The following is a 15,529-nucleotide window of genomic DNA, read 5'->3' on the forward strand; positions in this document are numbered from 1 at the left end:
TGACTCTTTGCAAAGGTATATACATAAAACCTAGATTCAATTGGAAATAGTAGAAATTCATGGAAATATAAAGTAAAAAATATAAATCACATAGCTATTTTTACATTTTTAATCAAAACTAAATTTTACCAGAAGTTTATTTTCTTAAAAAGTTTCAGTTCTGGAGGCGGAGCCAAGATGGCAGACTGAGAAGTAGCTTCTGGTCTGAGTTCTGCTGGAAACAGTAGGATTTTTTTGCCTTTAGCAGGACAGTGATGTCCTAGCTGTGACACCAAGGGGGTGAATATAGCCCAGTTTGGGTTAGAATATAGAGGAAAAAAGAAAGAAATTTTTTTTTTTATTATTCCCGAAGCGCACCATAACCAGACACTGGGTGCCAGAAAGCTGCTCCTAGCAGGCTTCCCTGCTGACCTTCTTTTTTTACCAAGATTCATAGCTCAACAGGGGTTCCATTCCAAGTCTATTCCTTTCTGAAACTCTCTGCCCTCTTTTTTCTAAATGGTAAATTGGATCTACAAAAGGGAAAGACTGCCCTGAGGATTTTTTTTTTTGATTGATTGTTTTACTTTCTTAACAATCAGCTGCCTCTGCTAAGGTGGCTTGAGGCAATCTGGGACAGGGTTTTTTTTTTACCCTGCTGTATTTTATTATTAATATTATATAAAGGTGTATCTCTTCCCCCCACCTTTAGGTTGACCGGAATTAACTCTTAGTGTATTTCCCATTGCTAGGGGACTAGGCGTCTTATCCATTGTGAGAGGAACTTGTTTAACCACTCCTACATCCTCTACACATTCTCCCCTCCTCCCTCCTCCTAGCTAATTAAAAAATAAAATAAAAAATAATTAGTTAATTAAAAAACCTTCCTATCACTGCTCCCTTAATACAGTTCTTTTTCTTACCTTTTTTTCTTTACTCTCTCTCTTGTTTTTCTTCCTTTTTTTCTTTTTTTCTTGTATTCCATTCTTGCTCCATCTTTGGCTTTCTGAATTCAATGATACTCATTTGTGAATTATTTTGGGGAAGAAGTCTGACTCAGAGTGGACTCTCTATGTGTGTATCTCTGCATAATTGTCTATTCTTTCTATCCCTTTTTTCCTTTCTCTTCTTCACTTGGACTTGGTTGCTATTTTTTCATGGACTGGAGACATTGTTTGGCTAACTGGTAGTGATTAAACTGCTTCAATACTTGCTTCAGTTGCTATTGTAATTTCTGAGGTTGGTGATTGCATTTGTCATAAAGGTATTTAGTACAGTGTTGCTTGTACTCAAAACACAACAACTGAGGAACAACAGAAAATAAAAATAAGAAACATATTAATCAAAAAAATGGGTAGATAAAGAGCAAATAAAACTGCTACTACATTGAATGAAGACAACAGCCCAAAAGAAACTACAAATCAGCCAGAAGTAACCATAGATAAGAAAAGTATGCAAGCAATAATAAACTTATTAATCACAGAAATTAAAACTACATTGGAGGAAAGGAATGGCAGTAGTAGGGAAACAACAGTTGAGACCCCCAAGGAAAATACTGATTATCTTGAGGCAATTAGAGAACTGAAAGCTGAAATAGCTGTAATGAAGAAAGTAGCTGAGAGAAGGGAAAGCAGACTAACAGAAGCAGAAAACAGAATTAGTCATACAGAGGATGAGCTAGAGAAAATGAAGAAAGAGGTGAAAGAGCTTAAAAAGAGATTGAGAGACACTGAAAACAACAAAAGAGACATATAGGATGATCTCAAAAGAAATACCATTCCTATAATTAGCCTGCCTAAGGAAGAAAAAGAGGAAGGGGAAGGAAACATTCTAGAGGAAATTATAGAAGAAAACTTCCCAGACCTGAATAACAGAAAGGACATTAAGATTCAAGAAGCCCAGAGAGTTCCAAACAGACTCAACCCAGACCTGAAGACACCAAGAAACATCGTCATCACTGTGAGAAAAAGTAAGGATAAAGAAAGGATCCCAAAGGCTGCAAGAGAAAAACAAAAGTCACATACAGGGGAAAACCCATAAGACTATCAGCAGACTTCTCCACTCAAACTCTAAAAGCCAAAAAAGAATGGCAAGATATCTATGGAGCCCTGACTGAAAAAGGGATTCAACCAAGGATAATATACCCTGCTAGACTTTCATTCAAAATAGATGGAGGAATCAAGACCTTCTTAGACAAACAACAGTTAAAGGAGGCAAGAATCACCAAACTGGCACTGAAAGAGGTTCTAAAAGACCTCTTATAAACAAGAACTTCACTATAATACTAGCCATATATCAGAGCAAATAAAAATGTGTTGAACAATGGAACTACAATACATTAAATCCATAATATCAATAAATGTCAATGGCTTAAACTCACCCATCAAAAGGAATAGAGTGGGAGGATGGATCAGAAAACATAACCCAACCATATGCTGCTTGCAAAAATCTCATGACACAACAAATTAAACACAGACTTAAAGTGAAAAGATGGAAAACTATCATACAGGTTAATGGACCACAAAAAAAAGCTGGAACAGCCATTCTCATCTGAGACGCAATAGATTTTAAATTAAATAAAGTAATAAAGGATAGGCAAGGACATTACATCATTATTAGAGGATCAATCAGCCAAGAAGACTTAACAATTATTAACATCTATGCACCCAACAAGGGACCATCTAAATACATCAAGCACCTACTGAAAGAATTTCAAAAATACATCAATAGTTATACAAAAATACTGGGAGGTTTTAACACCGCCCCTCTTACTCATAGACATATTAACAAAGCAGAGAATCAACAAAGATACAAGAGAATTAAATGAATAGATGGACAGACTAGACCTCCTGGATATCTTCAGAGCCCTTCACCGCAAAAAACTGGAATACACATTCTTCTCAAATCCACACAACACATACTCAAGGATAGACCACATGTTATGCCACAAAGACAGCATCAATAAATTCAAGAGCACTGATATCATCCCAAGTATCTTCTCAGACCACAGTGGAGTAAAACTAACATTTAAAAACAAACAGAAAATTATTAAAAGTCACAGAATTTGGAAACTAAACAACATACACCTTAACAACCACTGGGTCAGAGAGTCACTCAAGCAAGAAATTCAAATGTTCCTGGAAACAAATGAAAAAGAAGACACAACCTATCAAAATATTTGTGAAACAGATAAAGCAGTATTGAGAGGGAAACTCATAGCCATACAATCACCTATTAAACAACAAGAAAAAGCTCAAATGAACGACCTTACTGCACACCTCAGGTACTTAGAAGAAGAGGAACAAAAGAACCCTAAAGCAACCAGAAGGACAGAAATCACTAAAATTAGAGCAGAAATAAACAACATCGAAAATAAGACAACCATATAGAAGATCAACGAAGCCAAATGTTGGTTCTTTGAAAGATTAAACAAAATTGACAAACCCCTAACCAGACTCACTTAACCAAAAATGGAGAAGACTCAAATTAATACAATTGTAAACGATGGAGGAGCTATCACAACTGACACCACAGAAATCCAGAAAATCATGCGAAACTTCTATGAAGAACTATATGCCACCAAGCTAGAGAATCTGGAAGAAATGGAAGAATTTCTAGAAGCATATGCCCTTCCAAAACTGAACCAAGAAGGACTACAAAATCTAAGTGCACCAATCACAGACAAAGAAAATGAAACCATTATTAGGAATCTCTCCAACAACAAAAGTCCTGGACCAGATGGCTTCACAATTGAATTCTACAAAACCTTCAGGAAACAGTTAGTATCCATACTTCTAAACTTTTTCCATAAGATTGAAGAAACAGGAATATTCCTTTCCACCTTCTATGAAGCCAACATTACCCTGATACCAAAAGCAGATAGGGACACAACAAAAAAGGAAAACTACAGACCAATATCTCTGATCAACATAGATGCCAAAATATTAAAAAAGATCTTGGCCAACCAGATACAGCAGCATATCAAAAAGATTGTTAATCATGAACAAGTGGGATTTATCCCAGGAATGCAAGGCTGGTTCAACATCCGTAAGTCTATCAGTGTCATTCACCAAAGCATTAAAAAAGCAAAGCCAAAAACCACATGATTATCTCAATAGATACAGAGAAAGCCTTTGACAAAATCCAACACCCATTCATGCTCAAAACCCTACAAAAAATGGGAATAGATGGGAAATTCCTCAAGATGGTGGAATCCATATATAGCAAACCTACAGCCAACATCATACTCAATGGACAGAAGCTGAAAGCATTCCCCCTCAGATCAGGGACTAGACAGGGCTGTCCACTGTCACTGTTACTCTTCAACATAGTATTGGAAGTTATTGCCATAGCAATCAGGCAAGAGAAATAAATCAAAGAAATACAGATTGGAAGGGAAGAAGTCAAGCTCTCACTATTTGCAGATGATATGATAGTATACATAGAAAAACCTAAAGAATCTAGCAGAAAACTACTGGAAGTTATTAGGCAATATAGCAAGGTATCAGGCTACAAAGTCAATATACAAAAATCAGTGGCATTTCTTTATGCAAACACTAAATCTGAAGAAGACATCCAGAAACCACTCCCATTTACTGTTGCAGCAAAATCAATAAAATACCTAGGAGTAAAGCTGACCAAAGAAGTGAAAGACTTGTATACTGAAAACTATGAGTCACTATTCAAGGAAATAGAAACTGATACCAAGAAATAGAAAAACATCCAGTGCTCATGGTTCGGAATAATAAATACCATCAAAATGAATATTCTCCCCAGATCATATACAAATTTAGTGCGATACCCATCAAAGTTCCACCAAACTTCCTTAAGAAAATAGGACAAAAACTACAATAATTTTTCTGGAACCAGAAAACACCTAGAATTGCCAAAACCATCTTGAGGAAAAGAAACAGAAATGGAGGCATCACAGTCCCAGACCTCAAACTTTATTATAAAACCATCATCATCAAAACAGCATGGTACTGGAATAAAAATAGGCACACAGACCAGTGGAACAGAATTGAAAGCCCAGAAATAAACCCCCACACCTATGGACATCTAATCTTTGATAAGGGGGTCCAAAGGATTAAATGGAAAAAGGAGACTCTCTTCAATAAATGGTTCTGGGAATTCTGGGTTGTGACATGCAAAAGAATGAAACTGAACCACTTTATCTCACGAGAAACAAAAATCAAATGGATTAAAGACCTGGATGTTAGACCCGAAACAATCAAGTACTTAGAGGAAAACATTGGTAAAACACTTTCCCACCTACACCTCAAGGACATCTTTGATGAAACAAACCCAATTGCAAGGAAGACTAAAGCAGAAACAAACCAATGGGACTACATCAAATTGAAAAGCTTCTGCACAGCCAAAGAAACTATCACACAAACAAAGGGACCCCTCACAGAATGGGAGAAGATCTTTACATGCCATACATCTGTAAAAGACTAATCACCAAAATATACAAAGAGCTCAGCAAACTTAGCACCAAAAAAGCAAATGACCCCATCCATAAATGGGCAGAGGATATGAACAGAACATTCACTCCAGAGGAGATCTAAAAGGCTAACAAACATATTAAAAACTGCTCCAGGTTGCTGATCGTCATAAAAATGCAAATTAAGACAACATTGAGATACCACCTCACTCCTGTGAGAATGGCATACATCAAAAAGGATAGCAGCAAAAAATGTTGGAGAGGCTGTGGGGTGAGAGGAACCCTTTTGCACTGCTGGTGAGAATGTAAATTGGTCCAGCCTCTGTGGAGAGCTGTCTGGAGAACTCTCACAAGGCTAGACATGGACCTTCCATTTAACCCAGTAATTCCTCTCCTGGAGATATACCCTGCCAGGATAGCCTGAGGGTACTTCTTCCTGAGCTAGTGCTCTCTGGCTTGGAGAGAACTCAACTGGAGCCGATCTAGGCTGCTGCGTGGGAGAGGGATCAGGAACTCGTGCCGCACTAACTTCCGCAGGAGATACACTCTGGAACTCTCGGAGCCGGAAAGCAATTTCCAAGTGTCTTTAATCAGAAGAGCAGCTGTTTTTATACTCTCCAAGTAGGGTGGAAACAGGATGTGATATAGAGAGGGTGGAGAGAAAAGTGACTGGTGAAAATCAGAGTGTGACAAGGAGGGGGCGGAACAGGCGAGAATCCTATCACTGAACCACCAATGCCCTGGAGGGAGTGCTTTATGTAAATGTAAAAGTGATTTATGTAAATAGACCAAAGCTTTGGATCAGTAAATCCCTATATAGGCATATGGTTAAGCAGAAGCCAGGGGGAGGTGGCATACTACCCAACAATACCCCAAGGACTCCATAACACCCAACCAAAAATATGAATGTACTCCTATGTTCATAGCAGCACAATTAATAATAGCTAAAACCTGGAAGCAACCCATGTGCCCAACAAAAGATGAATAGCTGAGAAAGCTGTGGTATATATACACAATGGAATACTATGCAGCTACTAAGAACAATGAACTCAACTTCTCTGACCCATATTCGTCAGAGCTAGAAGGAATTATGTTAAGTGAGCTAAGTCAGAAAGATAAAGATGAAAATGGAATGTCCCCATTCATCAACAGAAGTTGAGAAAGATCAGAAAGGGAAACTAAATGTAGGTCTGACTAAATTGAAAGTAGGGCATCAAAGTAAAAACCCTGTGGTGAGCAGGAGGGTGGACATGCAGCTTCCTGGGCTGGTGGGGGTGGGGGTGGGGGTGGGGGTGGGGGTGGGGGCGGGTGTGTGGGATGGGATGGGACACAATCTTTTGGTGATGGGAATGGTGTTTATCTACACATCTATTAAATTGTAATAATATAAGTTGCTATTTAGTTAATATGAGAGGGGAAAATTGATTGTATGTCTAACAAAGGGACTTTTCAAAGTTAACCCAATTACCAAATAATGTGATGATAACAGTAACTATCCATTGTCTTCTCAAACCCTAAGACATCAGGAACCAACCTCACATTTCCACTATAGAGCCTAAATTTCCCCCAGTCCTGCGACCCTAGGGTAGGACCCACTTTCCCATATGCTTCTCCCAATTCCTATCAAATAATATTGCATCCACTGATCGCAACCTAATCAACACATCGAGTGCCACCCCAGCATGCTTCACTTCAGACTGTGTCCAGAGACTTCAGGTGTGGAACGACAACCCTTCAGCTTCATCAGTCGGGTGAGACCTTTCCTTTCATAGTATTCTCTAATTCCATCCCAGGTGGTTCAATTCCTAATAAAGTCCCAAAACCTAGATATAGACCAGGTTCCATGAGATAGAGTTCACAGGTATCCATAAACTAGGGCAAATATATACCTGAAAGCAGTAGTAAACTAGAGTTTGCAGTGAGTACCCCCCAACACTTCATCTCCACTATTCCAACCTTTGGGTCCATGATTATTCAACAATTTGTTTGGCTTTGTATATTAACTCTCTTTTTAGCCACCAGGTCCAGATGCCATCAGGATGCCAGCCAGGCTTCCCTGTACTGAAGACCCCACCAATGCATCCTGGAGCTCAGCTTCCCCAGAGACTCATCCTTCTAAGGAAAGAGAGAGGCAGACTGAGAGTATGGATCGACCAGTCAACGCCCATGTTCAGTGGGGAAGCAATTACAGAAGCCAGACCTCCCACCTTCTTCAGCCCACAATGACCCTGGGTCCATGCTCCCAGAGGGATAGAGAATGGGAAAGCTATTGAGAAGGGCATGGGATATGGAGATTGTGTGGAATTGTACCCCACCCCCCATCCTATGATTTTGTTAATGTCTCCTTAAATAAAAAAAAATAGTTCTGGGAGTTGGACGGTAGCACAGCAGGTTAAGCGCAACTGGTGCAAAGTGCAAGGACTGGTGTAAGAATCCCAGTTCAAGCCCTGGGCTCCCCAACTGCAGGGGAGTCGCTTCACTAGTGGTGAAGCAGGTCTTCAGGTGTCTATCTTTCTCTCCCTCTCTCTGTCTTCCCTTCCTCTCTCAATTTCTCTCTGTCCTATCCAACAACAAGGACATCAATAATAAGTACAACAATAAAACAACAAGGGCAACAAAAGATAATAAATAAATAAATACTAAAAATAAATAAACAAGTGTTAGTTCTAATTTTTAACCTTTTCTTGGAAGGAGTAAATAAATTAGTTAAATACTTGAGAGAAATTAAAACTTGGCTTTGTTTGTTTGTTTGTTTGTTTCAACTTCTGTTGTTACTATACTGATTTGATAAATAAATATTAAGAGATTTCCAGTGACTGGGCTTTCTCTTAGTCCCTACAAAGAAAAACAACTGTTAGTGAAGCCTCTCACACACAAATATATCATAGAGAAAGAAAGAAAGTCAGGTGCTATTTCCCTTACCTGATAGGGGAGAAGAAGGAAGGACACTTGGAAGCTCTAATAGGTGTATATATTACTTAGAAAGGAAGTTAAGGTAGGACCTTAGAGGTTAAAAAAAAAAGTGGGCATCAACTTCCATATGGCATCAGCCATCTTTGCTCAAATAGCTCATGTGTTTCTCTGGTAATGCCTTTTCGTTTTCCCAATTAAAAGTTTAAAATATTGGGTGAAGAGAAAACCCTATTAGGAATACTTAAAGGGCTTTTTTTTTGGGGGGGGGGAAGCCTTTAAAAATGGAATTAAAATAATTGATTTGAGTCTTATAAATACAAAAAAAAGTCATGGGACTTATACTCAATTAAGTGCTACTCAGCACTTTTTTAAAACTTTTTATTTATAAAAAGGAAACATTGACTAAACCCTAGGATAAGAGGGGTACAACTTCACACAATTCCCACCACCAGAACTCTGTATCCCATCCTCTCCCCTGATAGCTTTCTGTTGGGACCATGTGCAAGCCTGATAGAGCTTAGGGAGAACCACCCCCATCCTTGGATGGATGTCTGAGAAGATAACCTCTTGGTAAGTCTCTCTCAACTGAGGTGAGCATAAGGGGGGAAACTCAGACTTGGTTCTTTCCTTCTTGACTCTCAGGCCCACAGAAACCCCAGTACTTCCCTCCATTAACTGCAGGCCACATGGCTGCAGATTCACTTATTCAAAGTCACCTTCTGATCACAGAAGAACACACCTTATCACACACTTCATCACACACCTCAGAGCCCAGACAAGAGAAATTCCAAACTATATGGCTTTTTGATATCCATCTTCTCTCTGTTTCATCCTACAGGTTTAACCCCTATGGACCTCTCAAATACCTTTGGATAATTAAGTTGCTTGTGTCATGGAGAATAACTGTCTTGTATCTCATCAATTCCTGTCATACCAGCCCCCTACCTTAGGGGCATGCCAACCGTTAAGAAACCTGTAATTTCTGACATATTTCAGTAATATTCCCTTCGTTTGTTTTTCTTTCTTTTTTTTTTAATTTTTAATTTAAGAAAGGATTAACGAACAAAACCATAAGGTAGGAGGGGTACAACTCCACACAATTCCCACCACCCAATCTCCTTAACCCACCTCCTCCTATGATAGCTTTCCCATTCTCTAGCCCTCTGGGAGCATGGACCCAGGGTCATTGAGGGTTGCAGAAGGTAGAAGGTCTGGCTTCTGTAATTGCTTCCCCGCTGAACATGGGCGTTGACTGGTCGGTCCATACTCCCAGTCTGCCTCTCTCTTTCCCTAGTAAGGTGTGTCTCTGGGGAAGCTGAGCTCCAGGACACATTGGTGGGGTCTTCAATCCAGGGAAGCCTGGCCAGCATCCTGGTGGCATCTGGAACCTGGTGATTGAAAAGAGAGTTAACATATGAAGCCAAACAAATTGTTGAGCAATCATGGATCCCAAGCTTGGAATAGTGGAGAGGAAGTGTTAGGGAGGTACTCACTGCAAACTCTAGTGTACTTCTGCTTTCAGGTATATATTTTGCAGTAGTTTATGGATACATGTGAACATAAGCTCTCTCTCACAGAAACTGGTGTATATCTAGGTTATGGGACTTTGTTAGAAGGTGAACCACCTGAGATGAAATTAGAGTGTACTATAAAAGGAAAGGTCTCACCCAAGTAATGAAGCTGAAGGGTTGTCATTCTACACGTGAAGTCTCTGGACACAGTCTGAGGTGAAGCATGTTGAGGTGGCAATCGTTGCGTTGGTCAGGTTGTGATCGGTGGATGCAATATTATTTGGTATGGATTGGGAGATGCATATGGGAAAGTGGGCCCTATCCAAGGGTTCCAGGACTGGGGCAAGTAGGGGCTCTATAGTGGAGATGTGAGGTTTCCTGCTGTCTTAGGGTTCAAAAAGACAATAGATAGTTAATGTTATCATCACATTATTTGGTAATTGGGTTAACTTTGAAAAGTCCTTTTGTTATGGTTTGCTTTACAGTATCCAGTATCTTGTATATAGCTGTGCTATTGGATGCTTTTAATCTACTTGGTCTAGGCTTTTGAGAGAGTCCGCATATCAAATACACAGCCTATATATTAAAAAGATTCAGTTAGTGTTTTGAGAAACTTTGAGACGTACAACTGATTTTCCCCCTCTTATATTAATTAACTACTGATTTATATGTCTACATTTTGCTAGGAGTGTACATAAACACCATTCCCACCACCAAAAGACTGTGACCCATCCCTCCCGCCCACTCCCACCCCCCACTGGCCCAGGAAGCTGCATGTCTACCCCTCACCACAGGGTTTTTACTTTGGTGCCCTACTTCTTTGTTTGTTTTTCTATTTAACTCATGTCCACTTTTCTAATAAATAGATTCTACGGATTCTAGGATTCTATACATGCTAAGAGTCCCCTGGTGTCTTTCACTTCGTGTCACCCCTGTCGTTAGCGAGAAAGAACCAGTCCATTACCTTTCCCCTGGAGACCACCCCAGAGAGAGAGACCCCAAAAGCTTTCCTATTATTTAACCCTCTGGGTGTATGGACCCAAGGTAATTGTGGTATGCAGAAGGTGGAAGGTCTGGCTTCTGTAACTGCTTCCCAGCTGAACATGGGTGTTGACAGGTCGATCCATACTCCCAGCCTGCCTCTCTCTTTCCCTAGTGGGGAAGGGGTCTGAGGAAGCAGAGCTCCAGGACACACTGATGGGGTTGTCTGTCCAGGGAAGTCTTGTTGGCATCATGCTAGCATCTGGAACCTGGTGGTAGAAAAGAGTTAGCATACAAAGTCAAATAAATTGTGGACCTAAAGGCTGGAATAGTGCAGATGAAGAGTTGGGGGGTCCTCCATTTTGTAGATAGTTAGTAGGCATATTTTAGTTATATTCCAAAGGGCCTGTGGCTACACCAGTGTTTTTTTGTTTGTTTGGTTTTTCTTGAGCCTGAAATCTGATATGCAGGTGGATCCTACTTATTGTCTGGAGACATGATGTCATGGCTGGAAGAAGCACCATAAAGCTGGATGAGGGAAGAGAGTAGCTCCCAAATATGGGAAAGGTGTGTAAATATTGTTGACTGTAAACCCATAGATTTGATATGATCTGGGGCCCATATTCAGCTTTGGAGCCTATGTGACCTCTGCATCCCTGTAAATCTGAGCTCACATTCTGTGGTCATAAGAAGGAGCATTCCAAGATGCCCCAATATCAGGACCCATCTTCCTCAGGTGTAGCATAGAGTATATTGTCCAGCCTCCCTTTGGAGGATGGAACATTCTCTACCATTGTTAATCCAAGTTGAGGGCAAGGTCCTATGGGGGCCCACAAAGGGATCTATTTTGTTGTTCCTGATAGAAATGACTGATAACAATGGAGAGAGGGATTTATTCGAGTTCTAGAACCATCAAGTCTGTTTGGGAATCTCAAGATTTCCTGTTTAGGGCCCCAGCTGATGGAATGGCCTGATAGTGACTAAAGAGTCATGGTTAAAGTATGCCAGTCTCTTGCTCAGGGAAATCAGGATGGAACCATAGTAGCATCTTCAACTGGGTTGCTGGGAGGCAGTAAGATATACAGCAGGACAAGTTGTTTAATAAACAGGAACCAAAAGGTGGGAATAAAACAGATGAAATTAGGGGGTCTTTGGATTGGAAGAAACTTGGAAGTCTATTTTAAGTATGTTCCAAGGAGCCCATTACTTTACTATTTTTTGTCTGAGCCTGATAGCTAACATGGAGATGGACTAAAAATATTGTCTAGGAAGATGTGTCAGAAATGAGAAAAAGCCTGTAAAGCTGGCTTTGGGAAAAGAGTAGCTTCCAAACACAAAGAAAGTGTATAAATATTAACTGTAAACCCCATTGATCTGACCTAGGGCACATATATATATCCATATTTAACACAGAGCCTGTGTAACCTCTGAGTTGCTCTCAGTCTGAGCTTGCAGTCCATGGTCACATTCCTGATGGAAATGACCAGTGATGTCAACCAAATTTTTCAGAGAATAGAAGAAAAGCTACAAAAGTTTATCTGGGGCCAGTAAACACCTAGAATTCCCAAAACAACCTCTCACTTCTGAATGATTTTATCACAACTTTCTTTCCTTTTCTTTTGGTGAGTCTAGTCAGTGGTTTATATATTTTACTTATCCTATTAAAAAACCCACTCTTGGTTTCATTAATCTTTCTGATGGTCTTTTTATTTTTATTTCATTAACTTCTGCTCTAATTTTAACTATTTTTGTTCTCTTGATACATATTGCCAGCATGTTTCTATCTTTCCCTCCTGGGGCCCAAGCTCTGGAGGTGTAGAGTTCCAGGACACGTTGGTGAGGTCATTTGCCCAGGGACATCAGGTTGGCATCATGGTATCATCTGCAACTTGGTGGCTGAAAAATCATTACGATATGAAGCAGAACAAACTGTTAAATAATAAGGAACCTAAAGGTAAGAATATAGCAAATGAGATTTGGTGTTTTAAATTGTTGATCATTTTCCTATTTCTGTCATATTGTGTGGTTGGATTTCTATGATGATTTCCTCACTGATTTCACCTGTACTTTCTATAGGTCCTTGTTCCATGTTTTTTATTGCAGTTACCATGGTGTTATAACTAATTTATCACATTTTTAGAAGTGTTTTTTTCTGAATAGATTGTTTAATTTTTCTCAAGACATCATATATTGAACCAGTAGAGACAATTCCAAAATTGGCAAGATTTTCTTCAAACAGTAAATGGAACTAAGGATTCATGAGTTAAGTGGACTTCACTTATAGGCCATAAAACATTATACGCTTGAACACAGAACTTCTGTTATTCTCGCTGAACCTTTTGCTTGTTTGTTTTCTGTTTATGAACTGCCAGTAAGTGCTCACAGAGATGCAAAGTTACCTGAGATTGACTTAAAAAACACTATCCTAGATAAACTTCTTTTTTCAGCCTACTTCTCCACTGTTACTACATATTTTTTGTGTCCTGACTCTGAAAAACCACTTTTAAATATTTCCCTTATTCTATCCCATTACTGCAGCCTCTTAATTTTAATCAGCTTAAAGTCTCCCTCCCTTTAAGCACGAGGGCTATTGTGATCAGCTTTCTATCCCAATCCCTCTGTTTTTGCAAGACATTTACCAGCTAGAAAACTAAATGAGAACTAGAGGTGAGAACTAGTAAGAAACTAAGAAATAACATAAAGCAACACTTGACAACAAACTACTTCAACTCCTTTTAGAAGAGGAAAAAGAAAAGATGGATGTGGAAGATAACTCAGCAAATTTGTGGCTCTACAGTTTTAATTATCCTCACTGAGTAAGAGAGGCTCTTCATACCTAGTTTTCCTCATATTAATGTAAAAACAAACAAATAAAAACAGCAAGTTACAGAGGCCCATAAACTTACTAACTTCCAATACCTATTGCACCTAATGAATCTGAACTGGTGGCTCTCCCAGTCCTCACCCTGCATGCCATTTGTTTGTGTTTACAGTGGAATAAATACTGGCAACTTAAAGCACCAATAAAACCAACTCAGTCCTCACCATCCAAAAGAAGCCACTTCCACCTTTCCCTACTCATTGAGTAAATCCATGTGTTGAATGCATTTGGTAACAAAGGAAGTCCAAGCTCTATGACTTAATCTTGGCTGACAGAATTCTAATATACAGTTTCTGCAGTTGATAAATATGACAGGATACATCCTAGGTATCTCAACATTTTTAACTTTGGTTGGAGTATTTTTGAAATATTTATATAAATGTACATACATATGCACTTTTAAATATAGAACATAGCCTATAATTAACAAATGTTAGTCAAGGAAGGAAGTTGTGAATAATGCCAGATAAGGTGCAGTCTGCCAAGTATGGAGTCCTAGTTGCAGAGACAAGTTGTGAGGCACCAGCCTTAATTGAAAAACTCTCAAGATTGAAGAACAACATGCAGAAAGAAAAAAAGGAGGGGAGAAAACAGAGAAGGGAGAAGGATGGAAGAAGCAAGGAAAGGGAAAAGGAGGGTTGGAAGAAAATTCCATTTCCAACTGGCTTCACTAAAGTAATTTTGTTTGTTTGTTTTGTCTTTACATAGGCTTCAGAAAAAAAATCTTTAAAATAGTACCACTCTATTATTCTTCCCCCTTTTCCTATTTTATTGTTCTTTCCTGTTGACTTTGCATTCTTAGTTCTATTCTACTGCTGATTCCTTGTTTAGAATGTGTAATCCTTTTGCCTCTTCTTTTCTTGTGGAACTTCTTTCAGTAATTCTTGCAAATCAGGATTCATGTTGAAAAATTCCTTTAGCTTTTGTATGTTTGAGAAGACTTTCATTTATTCCTCATATTTGATGGATAATTTTGCAGGGTAGAGTATCTGTGACTGGCAGTTCTCTCTCTTTTAGTTCTTTGTATATATCATTCACTCCACTATTTTCTTGTATCTAGTGCTTATGATGATAAGTCTGATGAATGCCTAATAACTCCTTGTATGTTACTTATCACCTTTCCCTAGCAGCTTGCAATGTTTTCTCTTTGCCATTTAGTTATAAAGTTTTATTTATTTATTTATTTATTTTTATTTGAGAAAGGATAAATTAACAAATCCATAGGGTAGGAGGGGTACAACTCCACACAATTCCCACCACCCAATCTCCTTAACCCACCCCCTCCTATGATAGCTTTCCCATTCTCTATCCTGGGAGCATAGACCCAGGGTCACTGTGGGTTGCAGAAGGTGGAAGGTCTGGCTTCTGTAATTGCTTCCCCACTGAACATGGGCATTGACTGGTTGGTCCATACTCCCAGTTTGCCTCTCTCTTTCCCTAGTAAGGTGGGTCTCTGGGGAAGTGGAGCTCCAGGACGCATTGGTGGGGTCTTCAGTCCAGGGAAGCCTGGTCGGCATCCTGATGGCATCTGGAACCTGGTGGCTAAAAAGAGAGTTAACATACAAAGCCAACACAAATTGTTGAGCAATCATGGACCCAAAGTTTGGAATAGTGGAGAGGAAGTGTTAGGGAGGTACTCACTGCAAACTCTAGTGTACTTCTGCTTTCAGGTATATATTTTGCAGTAGTTTATGGATACGTGTGAACATATGCTCTCTCTCACAGAAACTGGTGTATATCTAGGTTTTGGGACTTTGTTAGAAAGTGAACCACCTGAGATGGAATTAGAGAATACTATGAAAGGAAAGGTCTCACCTTAGT

This window comes from Erinaceus europaeus, chromosome 11 (assembly GCF_950295315.1).
Source record: "Erinaceus europaeus chromosome 11, mEriEur2.1, whole genome shotgun sequence".
Taxonomy (NCBI): Eukaryota; Metazoa; Chordata; class Mammalia; order Eulipotyphla; family Erinaceidae; genus Erinaceus; species Erinaceus europaeus.